Here is a 6532-nt window from a genome sequence, read left to right as displayed (position 1 = left end):
TCACTGGGTCAGACCCGAGCGGTAAGGGGATGATGCAGCCCGAGGAGCGCCCCCAGCAAGGTAAGCTAACGACATAAAAAGGAGGATACATGCCATGGGGACGGACCCACGCGGCCTGGGAATGATGCAGCCCGAGGGGCGCTCCCAGCTAAATAAATTCAAAAAATGTCACCTGGTTCTGTTGTTGAAGAAATGTTGAGGCAGCTGAAGATGCATGGCGAAGGGGTTGCTCCTCACGAGCCACCGGGACCCTGAGCCTCAAGAGGCTCCGGGGGTCCAGGCGGTTCCTTGAGGACCGTCTCCATCTCCGTCAGGACGGCGCGGTGCCTGGCCTCCTGAGCCGCCAGGACGCGCCGCAAGTTGCACTGATAAGTGGATGCCACGCTCGGCAGGCCGAATGGCAGGTGAACGTCCAGAAGGGCTTCCTGAGACGTGACCCTGTTGAGTCCTGGAACGTCGATGCACACACGCAGCCCGGCATCCTCGCCCGGATGGGGAGCTGCGCCAGGTGAGCGGCGATCGCCACGCATGGCCCTTGCGTCTTGCAGATCCTGGGTGGTCTTGGTGATGAACTCCTGAGCGGTGGGCGCTCCTCGCCCTGTGTCCTCCTAAGGGAAACGTGCCGCGAAGCATGCCTCCAAGTGGTGCCCGAGCGCCTCCCTCGTGATGTTGGCGAGGTCTGAGGCCCTCCAGAAGAGAGCCCCCAAGCCCTGCCCAAGGAGGGCACCGGGCGCGCATTCCTATGCGAGGGACGGAGGCGCCCCAGGTGCGGGCATTGATCCTGACGAGGTACCACTCGTGACGCTGCCCTCCTGAGGTCCTGCACGGAGTAGCTACTTCTTCTTCTTGGGGACAACCTCGGGAGGGTATCGAGCTGCACTGTTGTTGGGGTCTTCGATTGACGCTGGTTGGAAGGCTCACTCGAGGGAGCACACTGCGTCTCTTTCCTCACAGGGGACTGTGATGATCCCGCTAGCATCTTGAGGACGTTGTAGCCGTGGTGCGTCACCGCCATGAACTTGGCCAGGACTGGATACCCGAGGATGGCATTGTATGGCAGACGGATGTGTGCGACATCAAAGTCGATGAGCTCGGTGCAGTAGTTGTTGCGTTCTCCGAAGGTGACAGGGAGGCGGATCTGCCCTATCGGGGTGGTGGAACCGTCGGTCACTCCTGAGAAAGGCTTGGTAGGCTGAAGCTGGTCGTAGGGCACTTGAAGGTTGTCGAACGTGTCGACGGACAAGACGTTGAGTCCTGCGCCGCCGTCGATGAGGGTCTTGGTGACTTGTACGTTGCTGATGACGGGTGAACAAAGCATTGGGAGAGCGCCAGCGGTTGCCGCACACTTGAGCTGATCTGCCAAACTGAAAGTGATGGTGCACTTGGACCACCTGAGCGGGCGAGTGGCCTCGAGCTTGGGAAGGACTGCGTTCACCTCGCGGGCAAACTGCTTGAAGATTCACTGTGAGGCTGGGGCTTGAGCTCCGCCCAAGATGCAGGCGATAGCACGCGGCTCCTGGAAGCCCCCAGTCCCCCTTGTCTTGATGGTGGTCGTCGTTCCTTCTTGGTGGTGGCGATAGCGGAGGAAGCCCAGCATTGCCCTGAGGACGGTCCTCGCGAGGCTGATCCCTCCAGGCACCCTCGCGAGGCTGATCCTGCCAGCGGTTCTCACGAGGCCGGTCGCGCCACTCCTGGCGTGGGCCACGGTCGTCCCAGCGTCCTCCGCCACGTCCTCCTCCTCGGTCGTAGCCTCGGTCGTTGCGCTCGGGGCGTCGACCGAAGCGTCCATCGCGAATGGCCCTGAGCTCTTGACAGTCGTTGGTGTTGTGACTGTGCATGTTGTGGAAGGCGCAAAATGGTCGGCTGCTCTTGGATGACTCGGGCTAGTCCCTGCCACGCTTCGTGTCTGGCTCTGCCGCGAGCACGGCTGCTCCCTTGCGCTTCACGTCCTTGGCCTTGGCTTTCTTCTCCTCCAGGTCGGCAGCTGGGAGCTCGAGAAGGGAAAGGCGCCCTTCCTCAGCCCTTGAACACTTGGTCGCCAGGTTGAATAGCTCCAGGGATGTGCACAGCTCCTCGTGGATGGCGAGATCCTCCTTCATCTTGACGTCGCAGACGCCATCGGAGAATGCCGAGATGATGGCCTCGTCCGTCACCTTGGGGATCTTGAGACGAACGTTGTTGAAGCGCTGGATGTACTTCTAGAGGGTCTCTCCTAGTTGTTGCTTGACGCGGCGCAGATCACCCGTGGCCGGGGGGCGGTCGCGAGTGCCCTGGAAGTTGGCGATGAAGCAGTCGCGCATCTCGTCCCAAGAGGAGATCAAGCCTGGAGGCAGGTTCAGGAGCCACGAACGAGCGCCGTCTTTGAGCGCCATGGGGAACCAGTTCGCCATGACTTTCTCGTCGCCGTTGGCCGCCTCGATGCTCAGCTCGTAGAGCTGCAAGAACTCCGCGGGGTCGGGGGTGCCGTCGTAACGAGGAGGCAGATCCGGCTTGAACTTGCCCGGCCAGGCGACGCTACGCAGCTCGGGGGTGAAGGCGCGGCAACTGGCCGTGGTCACTGGGGCCCGTCTTGGAGGTGGAGCTTGGTCTTGGCACCCGCGCGCCACCACATCGAGCAGCCCAGGGCCCTGCCGCAGCAAGCGATCCTGACGTGGCGGTGCGGGGAGCGGTGGAGCATTCTCTTGCGGGCGAGGGAATTCTTGGCAGCTTCCTTCTTCGCGCACGGGCGCCGGACGCGGTGGGTCGCGCCGCGGAGCCGCGCGCCTTGGTGCCAGGGCGCCGTCTTGGTGCAGAGGTGGTGGAGGTGCTCCGTGAGCTACGTCGCCTGTAGCTGGTGGTGGACGAGGCAGCGAGAGGGACGGTGCAGGGGAGCCCCCTGCGGCGCTGACAAGCTCGGCGATGTGGTCCAGCCAGTCCTTGTAGAGGTCGTCGACGGGGCGGTAGCGCAGGAGCTCACGTGCCATGCACAGCGCGGCCTGCGCGTCCACGAGAGCGCGGCGAGCGTGGGACGCGAACCGGCCGGGGTCAGCGACGGAGTGGCGGTGCGGCCGCCACGCCGCACCGAGGGGTGCAGCGAGGAGGCTTGCTGCTCGTTCCCCGCTGGGCCGGTGGCGGCGTTGGCGGCAGGCGACGGAGGACGACGAGGTGGCCCGCCGACGGGAGCCGTCTAGGTGACGCGGGTGGCGAGGGCAGCCCTGCGCTCAGCGCGGGCTCGGCGGGCGTCATCCATGGAGATGACGAAGCAACGGGGCGCAGAGCGACGGAAGGAAAGCTTAGGCGCACCCCTACCTGGCGCGCCAAATGTCGGATCTCGGGTTCCGGCAAAACCCTTAAGGTTCGAACTCTGGGGTGCGCGCGAAGATCTCTCCCTCACAGATCACGCCCTCACATGCTTCGCGATCTCTAGGCTAGCTCGACGAACTCGCAACACAAGGGACACAAGATTTATACTGTTTCGGGCCACCGTTGTGGTGTAATACCCTACTCCAGTGTGTGGTGGTGGATTGCCTCTTGGGATGAGGATGAACATGTTGGGGATCGTACCAGAATTTTAAAATTTCCTACGCATCACCAAGATCCATCTATGGAGTATACTAGCAACGAGGGGAAAGGAGTGCATCTACATACCCTTGTAGATCGCGAGCGGAAGCGTTCCAATGAACGGGGTTGATGGAGTCGTACTCGCCGTGATCCAAATCACCGATGACCGAGTGCCGAACGGACGGCACCTCCGCGTTCAAAACACGTACGGAGCAGCGATGTCTCCTCCTTCTTGATCCAGCAAGGGGGAAGGAGAGGTTGATGGAGATCCGGCAGCACGACGGCGTGGTGGTGGATGTAGCGGGATCTCGGCAGGGCTTCGCCAAGCTTCTGCGAGAGGGAGAGGTGTTGCAGGGGAGGAGGGAGGCGCCTAGGGCTGTGGTATTGCTGCCCTCCCTCCCCCCCCCCCTTTATATAGGCCCCCTGGGGGGCGCCGGCCAAGAACCCATCTATGGGGGGGCGGCGGCCAAGGGGGGGAAACTTCCCCCCCAAGTCAACTGGGGCGCCCCCCCACCCTAGGGTTTCCAACCCTAGGCGCAGGGGGGAGGCCCATGGGGAGCACCCCAGCCCACTAAGGGATGGTTCCCTTCCCACTTCAGCCCATGGGGCCCTCCGGGATAGGTGTCCCCACCCGGTGGACCCCCGGGACCCTTCCGGTGGTCCCGATACAATACCGATAACCCCCGAAACTTTCCCGGTGGCCGAAACTGGACTTCCTATATATAATTCTTCACCTCCGGACCATTCCGGAACTCCTCGTGACGTCCGGGATCTCATCCGGGACTCCAAAAAACTTTCGGGTTTCCGCATACTCATATCTCTACAACCCTAGCATCACCGAACCTTAAGTGTGTAGACCCTACGGGTTTGGGAGACATGCAGACATGACCGAGACGCCTCTCCGGTCAATAACTAACAGCGGGATCTGGATACCCATGTTGGCTCCCACATGTTCCACGATGATCTCATCGGATGAACCACGATGTCGAGGATTCAATCAATCCCGTATACAATTCCCTTTGTCAATCGGTATGTTACTTGCCCGAGATTCGATCGTCGGTATCCCAATACCTTGTTCAATCTCGTTACCGGCAAGTCTCTTTACTCGTACCGCAATGCATGATCCCGTGACTAACTCCTTAGTCACATTGAGCTCATTATGATGATGCATTATCGAGTGGGCCCAGAGATACCTCTCCGTCATACGGAGTGACAAATCCCAGTCTCGATCCATGCCAACCCAACAGACACTTTCGGAGATACCCGTAGTGTACCTTTATAGTCACCCAGTTACGTTGTGACGTTTGGCACACCCAAAGTACTCCTACGGTATCCGGGAGTTGCACGATCTCATGGTCTAAGGAGAAGATACTTGACAATGGAAAAGCTCTAGCAAACGAACTACACGATCTTTGAGCTATGCTTAGGATTAGGTCTTGTCCATCACATCATTCTCCTAATGATGTGATCCCATTATCAATGACATCCAATGTCCATAGTCAGGAAACCATGACCATATGTTGATCAACGAGCTAGTCAACTAGAGGCTTACTAGGGACACGTTGTGGTCTATGTATTCACACATGCATTACGATTTCCGGATAACACAATTATAGCATGAACAATAGACAATTACCATGAATAAAGAAATATAATAATAACCATTTATTATTGCCTCTAGGGCATATTTCCAACAGAACAGTACAAGGGGAAGAACAGCCTCCTGAGGAGAGGTGTTCTTGTGCTTGGTGAACTTGAGGGTGTGTGAGGATTGCTCAAGATGAGATCGATCTACCCCCTCCTACTGTGGTGGCTAGTCCTATTTATAGAGGCCCCGGTCCTCTTCCCAAATATTGAGCGGGAAGGGATCCCACAACGGCCAATTTGAAAGGGGTCAGCTAGTACAGCTTATCCTGAAAAAAGTGGTCTTCGCCTGCCAAAGGCTCTGGTGGTGACGCCGTCTTGGGCTCCACGGTGACCTCTCCGTCTTGCCGTCCTGCTGGTCTTGGTCTCGTTGCATCGGTAGGGAAACCTTTGCTTGATGCCTCGGTACTCCTCGCCTGCGCTTGCCCCCTTAGCACCAAAGGGGAAACAAGGACACTATGCGCGCTGGCGCCCGCCTGGCCTTGGTTGTCATGGCTCACGTCATGACAACCTCGCGAGGTTTGCCTTGATCTCTCCGCCCCTCATGAGCCAGCCTGGTGAGGCCGCTCCCGAGGAGGTCTTGCGTCGTCCGCCTCGCAAGGCTTGGCCCCTCGCGAGGGTCTTGAGTGCTCGTTGACGAAGATGGGCCGTACGGGCCTACTCACAGAGCCATGCCGTGGGCCGCAGGCAGGCAAGTCTGGGGACCCCCGTTCCCAGAACGCCGACAGGAACAATGGAGCGAGCAACTAACTTATTGGAAATCATACATACTGATGTGTGCGGTCCAATGAGCATTGAGGCTCGTGGTGGCTATCATTATGTTCTCACCCTCACTGATGACTTAAGTAGATATGGGTATGTTTACTTAATGAAACACAAGTCTGAGACCTTTGAAAAGTTCAAGGAATTTCATAGTGAGGTACAGAATCAATGTGACAGGAAAATAAAGATCTTACGATCAGATCATGGGGGAGAATACTTGAGTCACGAGTTTGGCACGCACCTAAGGAAATGTGGAATTGTTTCACAACTCACGCCGCCTGGAACACCTCAGCGAAATGGTGTGTCCGAACGTCGTAATCGCACTCTATTGGATATGGTGCGATCTATGATGTCTCTTACCGATCTACCGCTATCATTTTGGGGTTATGCTTTAGAGACTGCCGCATTCACTTTAAATAGGGCTCCGTCGAAATCTGTTGAGACGGCACCGTATGAATTATGGTTTGGAAAGAAACCTAAGCTGTCGTTTCTGAAAGTTTGGGGATGCGATGCTTATGTCAAGAAACTTCAACCTAAAAAGCTCGAACCCAAGTCGGAAAAATGCATCTTCATAGGATACCCTAAG

The sequence above is a fragment of the Aegilops tauschii genome, chromosome 4 (genome assembly GCF_002575655.3).
Source record: "Aegilops tauschii subsp. strangulata cultivar AL8/78 chromosome 4, Aet v6.0, whole genome shotgun sequence".
Lineage (NCBI taxonomy): Eukaryota > Viridiplantae > Streptophyta > Magnoliopsida > Poales > Poaceae > Aegilops > Aegilops tauschii.
Note: the sequence above shows the minus strand (reverse complement) of the source record.